The 14,280-nt window shown below is 37.2% G+C and overlaps 1 pseudogene; it reads left to right on the forward strand.

The window, feature by feature from the left end:
• The first annotated feature begins 3,668 nt into the window (after positions 1-3,668).
• On the forward strand, positions 3,669-14,066 carry LOC103968622 (histone acetyltransferase HAC1-like; annotated as a pseudogene).
• Positions 14,067-14,280: the final 214 nt, after the last annotated feature.

Consider the following 14,280-nt stretch of genomic DNA (forward strand, 5'->3'; position numbering starts at 1 on the left):
ACGATGATTTTCTTGGCGAGTTCTGACGAGCTTCTCTAGCAAGCTTTGAGACTTCTCGGCTGGTTTCGCTAGAACTTCTGACGAACGTCCGGACTTCCGACGAGCTCTCGAACTCCCAACAAAATCGTGTCCTTGACTCCGGGACTTCATTTTGCTTCATGCCTTGCTATCGTAGTTAATCCTGCACATGTAAAACATACTTCAATCTAGATAATTAATACTAAGCATTAATCAAGTTGTCTGGCATGTCATTGGTCCCTTGACGCTTCATCCGATTCTTCGACGCATCATCCTCTCTTGCGGCCTATTGCCCAATTGGCCAGTTGACTCCGCAACTCCGATATTCTTAGTGCAATATCTGCTCTTCTTGGCCCAATGCCCGAATCCATGGCCCGAAGCCTTCTGTCGGTACGTCGATCGATCCACCAGTCCGACGTCCAATCTTCTGACATGATTTCCTCCAGCACAACATGATTCTTCTTGCTTTAATTGTCTCATCTTGATCGAAGCATCCTGCGTCACTCAAAATGCAAATTAAAACATAAACACTTATCGATTGGTTTCATCATCAAAATCCAAGATTCAACACCTATGAGCCTTGGTCGGCCATTGGTGCGGCTCGTAGGCTCATGAGGAATTGTCCGCTTTGAGCTTATGGGCGTACCCACATAGTTTTATCCTTTTTGGAGCATATGAGCTCCAAAAGGCGCCTTTGAGGGTAAAGGAGACCTAGGGGACTTATGAGCTAAGGTGCACAGCTCGAGAGTGAGTTTGCTCAACCGAGGTGTAAGCGTCGGGCCCTCCTTCTAACACCAATTTGATAGTTTGTTTTGAAGTATGTGAGCTCCAAAAGATGCTTTTGAGGGTATAGGAGACTCAGTGAACTTATCAGCCCTCGGTTCCCATACTCCTTAACCAATGTGAGTGTACCCACATGATTTTATCCTTTTCAAAGCATGTGAACTCCAAAAGGCACCTTTGAGGGTAAGGGAGACCTAGCGTACTTATGAGTCAAGGTGCACGGCTCGGGAGCAAGTTTACTCGACCGATGTGCAAGCATCAGACCCTCCTTCTAGTACCAATTTGATAGTCCTTTTTGAAGCATGTGAGCTCCAAAATATGCCTCTAAGGGTAAGGGAGACCTGGTAGACTTATGAGCCCTTGGTTCCCATACTCCTCAACCAATGTAGGACTAAATGATCTTATTAGTGCTCCCTCCCATAGAGGAGCCAAGGGCTCATAGCCGAGGTGCACGGCTCGGGAGCGAGTTTGCTCGACCAAGGTATGGTGTCGGGCCCTCCTTCTAGCGCCAATCTGATAAGGGATCATTTGGTCAGTCGGCCATTAGTGCGGCTTATAGGCTCACAAAAAATTATTTGCTTTGGGTTGTAGGTGTGCCCACATAGTTTTATCCTTTTCGGAGCATGTGAGCTCCAAAAGGAGCCTTTGAGGGTAAGAGAGACTTGGTGGACTTATGAGCTCGGGAGCGAGTTTCCTCGACCGAGGTGTAGGCATCGGACCTTTCTTTTACCACCAATTTAATAGTCTTTTTTTAAGCATGTGAGCTCCAAAAGGCACCTTTAAGGGTAAGGGAGACCTAACGGACTTATGAGCTAAGGTGCATGGCTCGGAAGTGAGTTTGCTCGGCCGAGATATAGGTGTCAAGCCCTCCTTCTAGCGCCAATATAATAAGGGATCATTTGGTCAACCGACCATTAGTGCGGCTCATAGGCTCACGAGGAATTGTCCGCTTTAGGTTGTGGGTATACCCACATGGTTTTATTCTTTTCGGAGCATATGAGCTCCAAAAGGAGCCTTAGAGGGTAAGAGAGACCTGACATACTTATGAGCCAAGGTGCATGGCTCGGGAACAAGTTTGTTCGGTCGACGTGCAGGTGTCGGGCCCTCCTTCTAGCGCCATTGGTGTGGCTCATAGGCTTGCAAGGAATTATCCACTTTGGGCTATGGTCGTACCAATACGATTTTATCCTTTTCGGAGGATGTGAGATCCAAAAAGTATCTCTAAGGGTAAGGAAGACCCGAGACTCATTAGCCCTTGATTTTCATACTCCTCAACCAATGTAGAATTAAATGGCTGAAAGACTTAGGTAACTTGCCATGGGAAAGCATACACCTAATCATTTCTTCAATGGTTTTGTTCATCATTTCTATCATATCGTTTTGCTGACGAGTTTTAGGAACTGTTTTCTCAAGTCTGATACCATGGAACCTGCAGTAATTCTCAAAAGTTCTCCTATACTCACCACCAATTGGCGTGGGAAAGCATACACCTAATCCTTTCTTCATAGGTTGTTCTCAAGCTCTTCATGAGCATTACAAATCATCTCATAGGTCATTAGTGACCCGATTAGTTCTTCGAGAGGAAATTTATTTAAATCTTTGGCCTCTTGAATAGTCGTGACTTTAGGGTCCCAACTCTTTGGAAGGGATCTTAAAATTTTATTAGCAAGTTCAAAATCTGAGAAACTTTTACCAAGTCCTTTTAGACCATTGTCGATATCTGTAAATTAGGTGTACATATCTCCAATGGTCTTACTTGGTTTCATTTGAAACAACTCATAAGTGTGCACCAAAAGATTAATTTTTGACTCATTCACTCTACTAGTGCCTTCATGAGTCACTTTGAGTATGTGCTAAATATCAAAAGCAGTTTCACAAAATAGATACACAATTGAACTTGTTTTTATCTATAGTACAAAACAAGGCATTTATAGTCTTATCATTTAAAGCGAAAATCTTCTTCTCTATTCATTCCAATCATTTATTAGAAGAGAAGACTTTTGAAACCCATTTTCTACAATGTTCCATAATTTGAAATCCATTGAAATTAGGAATATCCTCATTCTAGTCTTCTAATATGTGTAATCCGTCCCATTGAACATGGGCGAACGTGTAATTAAATGACCCTTTTAGTTGCTGGCAAATACCATCTCTCTTGGGTTTTAAACCAAATAAGAGTGAACACTGCTATGATACCAACTATTAGGATCAAGAGTGGCACTAAGGGGGGAGGGGTGAATTAGTGTAGCAGAAAATTCTTCGATTTCGTATAATGTTTGTCTCGATTCAAATTGTTTCGAAAAGATGTTGAGCTTAAAACTTTCGTAAGAATGTAAGGAGAAGCTCAAGGAGGTTTGCAGTAAAATAAATTGCACAAAAGGAAAAGCAAACCAGAATTTAGAGTGGTTCGATCAATGAGACCTACATCCACTTTGGATTCCTCCTCCGTCGAGGTCACCGGCATCCATTAAAGGCCTTCCTTCAATAGGCAAAGACCAACCACCTTACACAACTCTTTCTCCTTTTGCCCGATTTAGGAGACAACCCTTACAAGTCTCATTCCTCTTTCTTGGATGGTTACAAGGCTAAGAGAGGGAGGAGAAAAACTCTTCTCACTTTTACAAAGCTTTTCACACCATAAACACTTAGAATTTTTCACATATATAATAGCACTTCGTTACCCTTTCATACAAAATAAGGTGGGGTATTTATAGGCCCCAATAACTTCAAAAGTTGGAGCCAAAAAATTTAAATCCTTGGATTTCGGGATGTTAGCGGTACCATCGCCTGATAGAGTTCGAAGACCGAGCTCTAGCGGAACCACCGTTTGACATGGGCGGTACCATTGCTGGCAGCATTGATTGCCAATGGCCCACCACCCAGATCACTTGGGAGACTGGGTCTCCCAGGCGGTGCCACCACCCGTCATAGTTTTAGGGGTTGAATGGGCTGTTCAATCCGACCCAATTCAACCCTATTAAGGGCCCAATTGGTCCCTAATTAATTAGTGAGATTACCTCCTAATCCTAACTCAATTTACAGACTAACTATAATAATTAAGACAATTGACAAAGCATTCTTGTTCCGGTACGTCAATTGCTCTTCTAGTGAGCTTTTAGCGATCTTCCGGCGATCTTTCGACGAACTCCCGGCAAAATTCCGATGGACTCTCGGCAAGCTCCTGGACTTTACAATGATCTTCTTGGCGAGTTTTGACGAGCTTCTTTGGCAAGTTCTTGGATCTCTCGGTTGGTTCTGGCAGAACTTCCGATGAACATTCAGACTTCCGACGAACTCTTGAACTCCCAATAAGATCTCGATTTTGACTTCGGTACAATACTTGCTTTATATCTTATTACTATCGTAGCTAATCCTGTATAATTTTCTCAACATATAGATTATATTAAACAATCTATAATTAATTTTATCATTAAAATCTGAGATTCAACGTATTATAACTGACAACCAAATCTTAATGGTTACGACAAATTTGCTTAGATGTTTGAATATGTTCAAGTTTGATTTAGATGTTCTATTTTTTTTTAATTCTCACGATGATGGAACTTTGTTTCTTGTCTTTCAGTATTTTCACATATGCACGGTGACAATAGTCTCAGAATTTATTTTCTTTTTATCTGCATTTTTTATTTTTGCTAATTTGATATGTTAAATTGTTGCTTTAAAATAATATGAATTTGTGATTACTTACATGTGCCGGGGGCAGAAGGACTTGTCGTCAGAGTTGTATCATCTGTTGACAAAAAACTGGAAGTGAAGAAGCAATATTTAGAAATATTTCAAGAAGAAAGTTACCCAACGGAATTTCCATATAAATCGAAGGTAAATGTCTGTCATAAGTTGGTGTCAATTATTAGGTTTAGTTTTTATACATCAGAGACGACCCAAAAGATATGCAGGTGTCATTGTAACCTGCTGATTTGTACTCACATACTTCATTTCATGCTATACTGTTATTTCAGAAGATTGAAAGTGTAGAAGTGTGCCTCTTTGGCATGTATGTACAAGAATTTGGTTCAGAATGTTCTTTCCGTAACCAGCGTAGAGTATATCTTTCGTCTCTGGACTCTGTCAAATTCTTCAGGCCTGTGACAAAATCAGTGACAGGAGAAGCTTTACGTACCTTTGTTTATCATGAAATTCTTGTACCTTTTAGATTTCCATTTCCTTATTTACTACTACTTGAAACGTTAAAGTTTATTGAGAAAGTTTGGTTTCTGTATCTTTATGAAAATGATGATGGGATAATTGAAAGTTTCTATTATCTTATGACTTTAGATAGGATACCTTGGGTATTGCAAGATACCTGGGTTCAATAGCTGTTATATATGGGCTTGCCCCTCTTTATTTTGATGTTTGTTGTGGAACTGAATGATGGTGCATTTGTAATGAGGCCATTGTCTGGGACAGTGAGGTGGCATGAATTTTTCTGCATGAAATCAACTTGCATATCACCCCCTTCTATCATCCTTGCATATCACCTGATTCTATCATGAGTTTCATGTACGATCAGATATGTTATATGCTCACTTTTCATGCTTCTTGTACGTAAAAATTTGATTAATTAGAAAACCATGGAGCAATGACTTTTTAATTGTAGCGGCCACGTCTAACTTTTCTTGCTTGTGATTCTCTGTATTGGAATTTACTAGTTAGAATTAAAATCTAAAGAACTAACAGAATTGTTCTTATACTATTTTTTTCTCTTATACAGCTTGGTGAAATTATATGTCCAATGAAGGAAGATTTTATCATGGTCCATTTGCAGCATGCTTGCACACATTGCTATATACTAATAGTATCTGGGACACATTGGGTTTGCAACCAATGCAAAAATTTCCAAATTTGTGATAAGTAAGTTTTTTCGTAGAAGAATTGTTTGTGCATTTTTTTCTATTTACTACTGATGAAAATCATGGCCAAATGACATTTTCTTTTTGTTAAGAAGATGTTAAGAGAATGGGGTTTCCTAACTATTTTTTTATTTTTTTATTTATTGTGGTCCCACCTGATATTCACCAAAAAGGAATGATTCTTGTTTATAGTTGAGTTGGGCTTATAGTTGAGTTGGAAAGGCTACGTAAAAGCTAAAAAGAAATTATTTTCTTATATAAACAAATTTCTGAAACCAATTTACTATGTTAAAATTGAAAACATAAGATTCAAAGACTCACTCGGTACGATATGATATTCTATATCGAGTGATATATATATATATATATATATATATATATATATATATATATATATATATATATATATATATATATATATATATATATATATAAAAGTAAAAAAAAGTGTGACGTTGTCTCTCTTCTCCTCACGTGGAGTGACGTCGCCGGGACTATCACAAAAAAATGATAAAAAAAATATTTTCACTGCGACGTTGCCTCTCTTCTCCCTGTGATGCCGAGGACTCTTCTCCTACGTGGATGAGAAGTCGTCAACAGACAAGGAGGGAAAGCAAGGTCGATTTCCAAGTTCTCCTCATCTTCTCCCTATTATTTTTTTTTCCTTTTCTTTCTTTTCTCTTGGTCCCAAATCGACGATATCGTCTGATAATGATCGATTCGTGTACTGGTCAGCTAGCGGACCAGTACGTACTGCCCAGTACGAGCGATATTATTTGAAATTAAAAACTTTACTATTTGTAGCCATCTTATGTATTTATTTATTTTGCAAATAAGATTTTTACTTGAAATCATGGCTTTCATAGTGGTCTGAATTATCTATGAAAATACTTCATCCCACACGCTTTAGTAATTTTGGTTCATCTTGGTAATGCTGTTCCAAATATATGGACTTTGTTCTATACAACTGATACCTTAATTATAATGCTTGTACATGGAAATTCGTAAACATGTCAAACCTTCAAGAATGGTTTTCAGAAATCTTGGCTCTTGAAGTATGTGACCATCGACAACGTGAGATTTCTGAATATTTCTCCTTCCATGTTTATCTAGGAGTCTCCTCTATCTGGTTTACTCTGAATTTTCACACATTTTTACTGGAAATGCATTGACTTTCGCAGACAAGATCGTGAAAAGCTAGCTTCCTGATAGTCTGTCATTTAGGTTTTTGACTGAAGACTTACTTTGTGTGTTTGCGTAACTTGTAGTAATACTATTTTTGCTCAGATCACAGGCAATTTCGTATTGGATTTTCTCTAGTTTGCGGAGCAAAGGGCTCCCACAACAGAGAAAAAGAGAATAAAGTAACTAATTATTATAAACTAATGTAATCAGTAGCATAAGTTGTTAGTCAAGCTTCCAAGCATGGCATATGGAATGTCAATAAGTCATATAGATAGTCTACTCAGAAATTCTGTAAAAGCTTTTCTTTCTAGTAATTATACCACCAAAAAGACCTCTTAAATTCTCCAAGCAAAACACATAATAGCTGAACAGCTTTCTTAACTTACACTATAAAGTTGTATAACCATATTAAGATTCTTAGACCCCAAAACTTGAAACAAGATTATATTGACATCTATAGTCACTAAAAAAAAAAAAATCTAAAAATCACTAAAAAAAAAAAAAATCCTATTTTAACTTACTGTCCTAGTCTCTTATTAATTATAGTAGTCATCGTTCTCAAAAATTCTCATTTGAACATTCCAAAATCATCTTCAAGCTTTCATGGTTGAAGTTCGATTAAAAATACATTACCAAGCTTTCATAGTTGAAGTTGGTCCAGCATTTGTAGTTCCCGACCAAGGCAGGTTTAGGATACTTTTGCCTGTTTAACATGACCCAATTTATAAGAGGACTGCATTGTAACCATTCGCCCTCCTACGAACCCACCTTGTTCACAATATGGAGGGCCTATCAGGCTACAAGGAAACAACTCGCCCTTCGACATACCCATCTTGTTCACTTTGTGGAGGGCCTATCAGGCTACAAGGAAACAGATCGCCTCCTACATACCCATCTTGTTCACAATGTGGAGGACCTATATCAGGCTACAAGGCAACTTCCTTGAACTTCCTCGTCTTTCCTTTTATCTTCATATCTTGTATTAAGATGATATGTCACAAAACATCGCATGTGAACTGAAAAAATTTGTCATGTTCTGTTTTTGCTGACAAATTCAGAAGGCTCCATAAGTTGTACATCCCTCTGTAAGAGAGTCCATATCTGCTCAAGTTGTTGTTTGGTTCCCACCGTTAGATCCATAGAGGACTTTCAAAGTCTTCTAGTATGGTGGGAATTTACTTAACAACAATCTCTTTCTACTCTCCTCAAGTTTAGCCACTTGATAGAGCCAAAATCATTGATCTAAATGGTTGAATTGGCTCAGATTGTACTAGAACTTGAGGTGATGAGATAAGGTCAAGTAAGGTTTTTAATCGTTGGTCGTGTTCGTAGTCATTGAAGTCTGAACAGCTAGTTGTGGATCTTATGTAATGTCAGATATCTCCTGGACCAGGACAAAATAGTGCAAATCCTTTTGGTTGACATTGTTAGATTCTATTTGAACTTCTTCCGATTTATTTGGAGCCTCCAAGACTTCTAGGAGCACTTCTGAATAGGGAGGCAGTGTAATGGGGGTCCCAGTTGTATATTGCCATTCAAGTGTGTCACAGATATTGTCATACTGATGTGGTTGCCTGATCATCTTTGATTGTTTCTTTTGATGCTGCAAAGGGTGTAAGAATCTCACTGAATTTAGTGAAGCTTGTGGCTTGTTGATGATTGTATGCTGGTCTCTTGATTCTTCTGAAGTACTCTTCAAGTCATATAATTTCCCCTTTAAATCATGTCTCTTAACATGATCACCACATCTTAGAGGGATTGTGTCTTTTCCATCCTGTACAATGTTAGAGGGATTGTGTCCTCATCAACTGTTACTGAACATTGTCTAAATCATCTTGCTTTGATTTTGCTTAGGTGCATGACTCTTCTACTAGGATGAGTTCCTGCCAATGTATTTTTCCACATGTGATTCCTAATAGTTAGATAACTTGCCTAAACTACATTATAGATATTGTTAGAACTCCTAGACACCACATGGGATTCAATAGGCTTCCTGCAAGTGCTCCTAGAATAATGAAGAAAACCACTTTGAAAATCACTAAAAATAGAGAAGTCTGTCCTGGTTTCTTTTGTTCTCTTACCAAAATTATCCTAAGCCATCCCAGTGAAAATTAGAGTAAACAGGTGTAGCTGCAGACTTTGTGTTGCATCTACAGCATTTATCTGGGACTGCTCCATCTTGGCAACGCCCAACCAAGATGGCTTTTAGACCCAAGTCGATTTCAGGATAATGTATTCCAATTTGGGAGAGGGTCCCATCATAGTGTTGACAGGTTGGAGTAGATTAGCATTTCAGGGTAAAAACTATTTTGATTCATAGTTATCTATCTAGATAGCTATCATGATTTAGTAGTTACAATTTCAATAACCACCTCAATCATGATCTAGTAGTTATAAAAGATAGTTTCAATAACTACCTCAATCATGATCTAGTAGTTATAGGGTGGTTATAACTAGGTCCTATAAATAGGACCATAGTTCATAAAGCAAGGAAATAGAGAGTGTGTGCATTTGGTATCTTGTAAGTGTTCTTGTCAATTCTCCTGTTTTGAAATACTACATCATTTTTCTTGAATCGAAAGTATTCTTTTACTTGTATCGTAGTATTTTATTATTATTATTTTTCTCTATCCCTAACATTTGTGGTATCAGAGCTTAGTTTTAATATAAATTGAACATTATGACTTTCAATGGCAATTCCATGTCTCAATCCCTTATCCTCATCTTTTCAATGGCTATGAATTTTGAAGTATCAAGATGAAGACTCTATTCAAGTCTCAAGATCTTTAGGACTTAATAGAAAATGGATATACGGATCCAGATGACAAAATCAGGCTGAGGGAGAATAGAAAGAAGGACTTAAATGTATTGTTTTCATCAAGGGTGATTACGGTAAAACTTCAAACCCTCCGTCGTGAGTTTAAAATTTTGTTTATGAAAAGCAATGAATCGGTGTAAGATTTTCTTTCTTAAGTGAATGAAATTGTTAGTCAAATGAAATCTTATGGTGAACATCTTCCTGATCATATAATTGTTGTAAAAGTTTTGAGAAGTTTAACTTTGAAATTTGATCATGTTGTTACCGTAATTTAGGAGTCAAAAGATTTATTACTTATTCATTTTGATGAATTAATGGGTTCCTTGCAAACACATGAAGTAAGGTTGAACAGGTTACTTGAAAAAAAGTAAAAGAATATTTTCGATTCAAGAAAACTGATGTAGTATTTAAAAATAGGAGGATTGACAAGAACACTTACAAGATACTAAATGCACACACTTTCTATTTCTTTACTTCATGAACTATGGTCCTATTTATAGGATCTAGTTATAACTACCCTATAACTACTAGATCATGATTATGGTAGTTATTGAAACCACCTTATGATTACTAGATCATGATTAAGATAGTTATTGAAATCATCCTGTAACCATTAAATCATGATAATTATCTAGATAGATAACTATGAATCAAATCTCGACACTCCCCTTGATTCATAGTTGCATACACCGATTTGCGATATAAAATAAAGGGGAGTATTGAGATTTGATTCATAGTTATCTATCTATATAGTTATCATGATTTAGTGGTTATTGAAATCATCTTGTAACCACTAAATCATGTCCTCGGTGTATGTAAGTGAATAAGGGGAGTATTGAGATTTGATTCGCAGTTATCTATCTAGATAGTTATCATGATTTAGTGGTTACAGGATGATTTTAATAACCATCTCAATCATGATCTAGTGATAAGGTGGTTTCAATAACTGCCTCAATCATGATCTAATAGTTATAGGGTGGTTATAACTAGGTCTTATAAATTGGACCATAGTTCATGAAACAAGGAAATAGAGGGTGTATGCATTTGGTATCTTGTAAGTGTTTTTGTCAATCCTCCTGTTTTTAAATACTAAATCAGTTTTTTTGAATCGAAAGGATTCATTTACTTGCATCGTAGTATTCTGTTTTTTCTTTGCTCCTTTATCCCAACAAAAACTCCTATGCTGTTTAATGAAATATGTATTTATTTTGATTAACTTTTAGAGTATTGTTTTTTCTAGATTATGTAGTTGATCTATGTCGATCATGTTGTAGGTGCCATAAAGCATAACAAAGACTCGAGGAAAGAGAAAGGCATCCAATTACTAGTAGCGAGAAGCATGTTCTCTATCCAGTGAGAGTTACTGTTTCTATATAATTTTGTGCATATGTGATGTGATTTTATGCATTACTGTTGAATAGTTGATGATTTTGTGTTTGCTTTTCTTGTTTCCGTAGTACTTACACCGCTTGAAAATGTTTTCAGATTGAAATAAATGATGTGGCCCCAGATACAAAGGATAAAGATAGCATCTTAGAAAGTGAGTTGTTTTTTATGCTAGGCAGACATTTTTGAGCATTTCTCAGGGAAACCATTATCAATATGACACTCTGTGCCGTGCTAAGCATTCGTCAATGATGGTCTTATGTCACCTTCACCTTCATAATCCAACTGCACCTGCCTTTGTAACATCTGTCAACATGACATCGAAACTGGACAAGGTTGGCGTTGCGATACTTGCCCCGATTTTGATGTATGCAATGCTTGTTATCAGAAGGAAGTTGGTATTCATCATCCTAAGTTTAGCAAATCATGCATCAGTGGCTGATCGTGATGCACAAAACAAAGAAGCACGATAGCAACAGGTTTTACAGGTATCTTCATTTGCACCTGCAGTAGATGAGTTGCTGATGAAAATTTTCCCATCTCTTCCAATCTTGAGTTGAATGTCATTATCGTCTGTCTATACTCTAAGTGTTGGGAAAAAACATGTTAAAACAGAATACTCTTTTCTCTCTTTGTGTATAAAAATGGGTTCCTCATCAAAATACTAATTTGATATCCAAATGAAAATATCAACCAGCACAGCATAAACAATAGAGTAAAAATCAATCACACAATGAGACCAAATCTTTTAACGTGAAAAACCCAATGTGAGAAAAACCACGGGACCGTAGTCCACCTCAAACTTCCACTATCAATAATAATGATAACATGTTTACAATAGGCCTTCTCTAGAATAACTAGAGGATCAGAATAACATCAAGAACATAGATTTTGGCTCTAGCATATCATCATGTAGGATGAATCTTCTCAAAGAGAATTTTAGGTTTCACAAAGTGGATATAACAGGAAAGTACCATCGATCGTCAAGTAGAAAACTTATAAACCTAATCTTTTTCTCTTTATTTCTCTCTCCTCTTTTCTCTGCACGCCACCGCACGCTGAATGCTGCACACCCTCCTGCACACATGCACGCTGTCGTCACTGCACTGTGCACACATACGCTACCCTCTCTAATTTTACCTTTTCTCTCGATTTGAGCTTATGACCCAAATTGTCCAAGCCCGGGCTCGACCCAACACTAAGATACACATCAACTCTCCTTTTTAAAGTCTTAACGTTATCGATGAATAATGGTATATTTATTCTTTACCAACAAGTCACTATACTTGGGTAATTTATTTCGATTTAGTTGTACAATTACCCAAATGTTGATAACTTTGGTAAGTGTCAAATTTACGTATGCTGCTGCATAATTTGATAAAAAATCGCCGTCATTGCATTGCATATGGTAGCTATTATTTGATTTACTTATCTTTTTCTTTTGATAAAGGCATTACACATTACTGTTAATGAAAAAATGTTTGATGTACCATAGTCTTCATTGTTATTTAAATGATTTCTAAGACTACCATTTTAAAGATTATAAAAAGTGTAATGATAATTTTTCAATCTAAGAACAAACGTGCTATAATAATACTGTCTGGAAATTATCCAGCAACCAAATACATGAACAAAAAGCCTACAATCAAACACAATGATTGCAACAGAAGAATTGGGAATGCAACAGGCATGTCATAGCAAATTCTCGTGAAAACAAATACAATTGCTCACTTCTAAACACTCCACAGTTTCTCTCCCTTTGAGAAATTAAAGAACAAGAAAAAAATGATAAAGCAACTAAAGTATAGTTTCAAAATTGAACAATAAAACATACCAATAAAATGAACAATCAATCCACAGAAAATGAAACTAAATCATACCAGTGGCAGGCTGTTGCGCTGCTGCATGTGGGAAAGAGAAGTAGAGTTTAGAGGAAGAGCGCATGTTTGCATTGTGTCATTTTTGAGCTGGTGTGTGGTGTGATGATGGTCCTATTGGATGTGCGATGGCACTGTTTTTCTGTTGACTGGAAAGTACAAGAAAACAGTGGGCAGCAGTCGAGATGGGAAACTGGGAGTGAGAGAGAGAGAGCAGCGTAAAATGAGAAGGCCATGATGGGAGCAGCTAAGATGGGAGGTTGACACAAATTAAAATAGGAGGAAGGAATGGAGTAGGGTGCAATGTGAGATGGGACCATGTGAGGGCACTTGAGGTGTCAGAGGTCAAAGTGAGATGTTTGGTTACTCCTGATTGAATTTTAGTCTTGGTGATTTCTCAGGACCCACCATTACTAGATGTGAAATTGGTATTGATCAAATATGGCATGCATGTTTAGGTATGATGTAAGTTGCGCACTGTGCAGTTTGGATCAATATCCATATTATTCCTTTTCTTGTGGTTAAGTTGCTTGCTGTGAAGTTTTAGGTAAAATGCCAGTGTATTGATCTTTGGTAATACCAATTTGATGTCACCAGTCCCTGTAATATGTCTTTTATGTTTATTTATTGATTTTATAAAGCTAAAAGATTTTTTTGTCAGGTTTTTCTTATGGTAGAGGACAATTGTCAAATGTCAATAATAATAGCTTTTCTTTTAAATGGAATAATCAGAGATGTCAATTATCCACTTACCGTCAGACTGGTGCTTAGAACCTCTATTGTCCTCTCTTTCTTGTCCTAGGCTTGCTTTTTTGATATGCATACATCCAATTATTTGCTTGTTATGCACCTCATCCAATTCTTTGCGTTGCAGCTTAGGAAAATGCTGTATCTTATTGGGTGCATGCTTCCCGCTGTCGATTATCCCATTGCCAATATCCCAATTGCCGTAAAGTTAAAGGCCTTTTCCGTCATGGTATAAATTGCCAAATACGTGCTTCAGGAGGTTGTGCTTTGTGTAAGAAGATATGGTATCTCCTTCGAATTCATGCCCGAGGTTGTAAAGAATCAGAATGGAATGTACCTCGCTGCAGGTGCTTTTCTCGCTTCTCTGAGCCCTTTAAATAGTGACTGGTTTAACGGATATTGTATTTCAAATATTTTTAGAGATTACTCGAGAGGGACATTGAGATTGGAGAAATCTTTGAGGTAACATCACATGCGCAGCGAAAGTACAGAAGAATAAAATCTTCAAATTCCCAAAGTTGTGTTCGTCGTCGTGCGAAGATTGATGCACAAAAACCCACAAACTAGAAAACTACGTATAGTAAAGATTGTGTTA

The sequence above is a fragment of the Musa acuminata genome, chromosome BXJ1-2, assembly GCF_036884655.1.
Source record: "Musa acuminata AAA Group cultivar baxijiao chromosome BXJ1-2, Cavendish_Baxijiao_AAA, whole genome shotgun sequence".
NCBI lineage: Eukaryota > Viridiplantae > Streptophyta > Magnoliopsida > Zingiberales > Musaceae > Musa > Musa acuminata.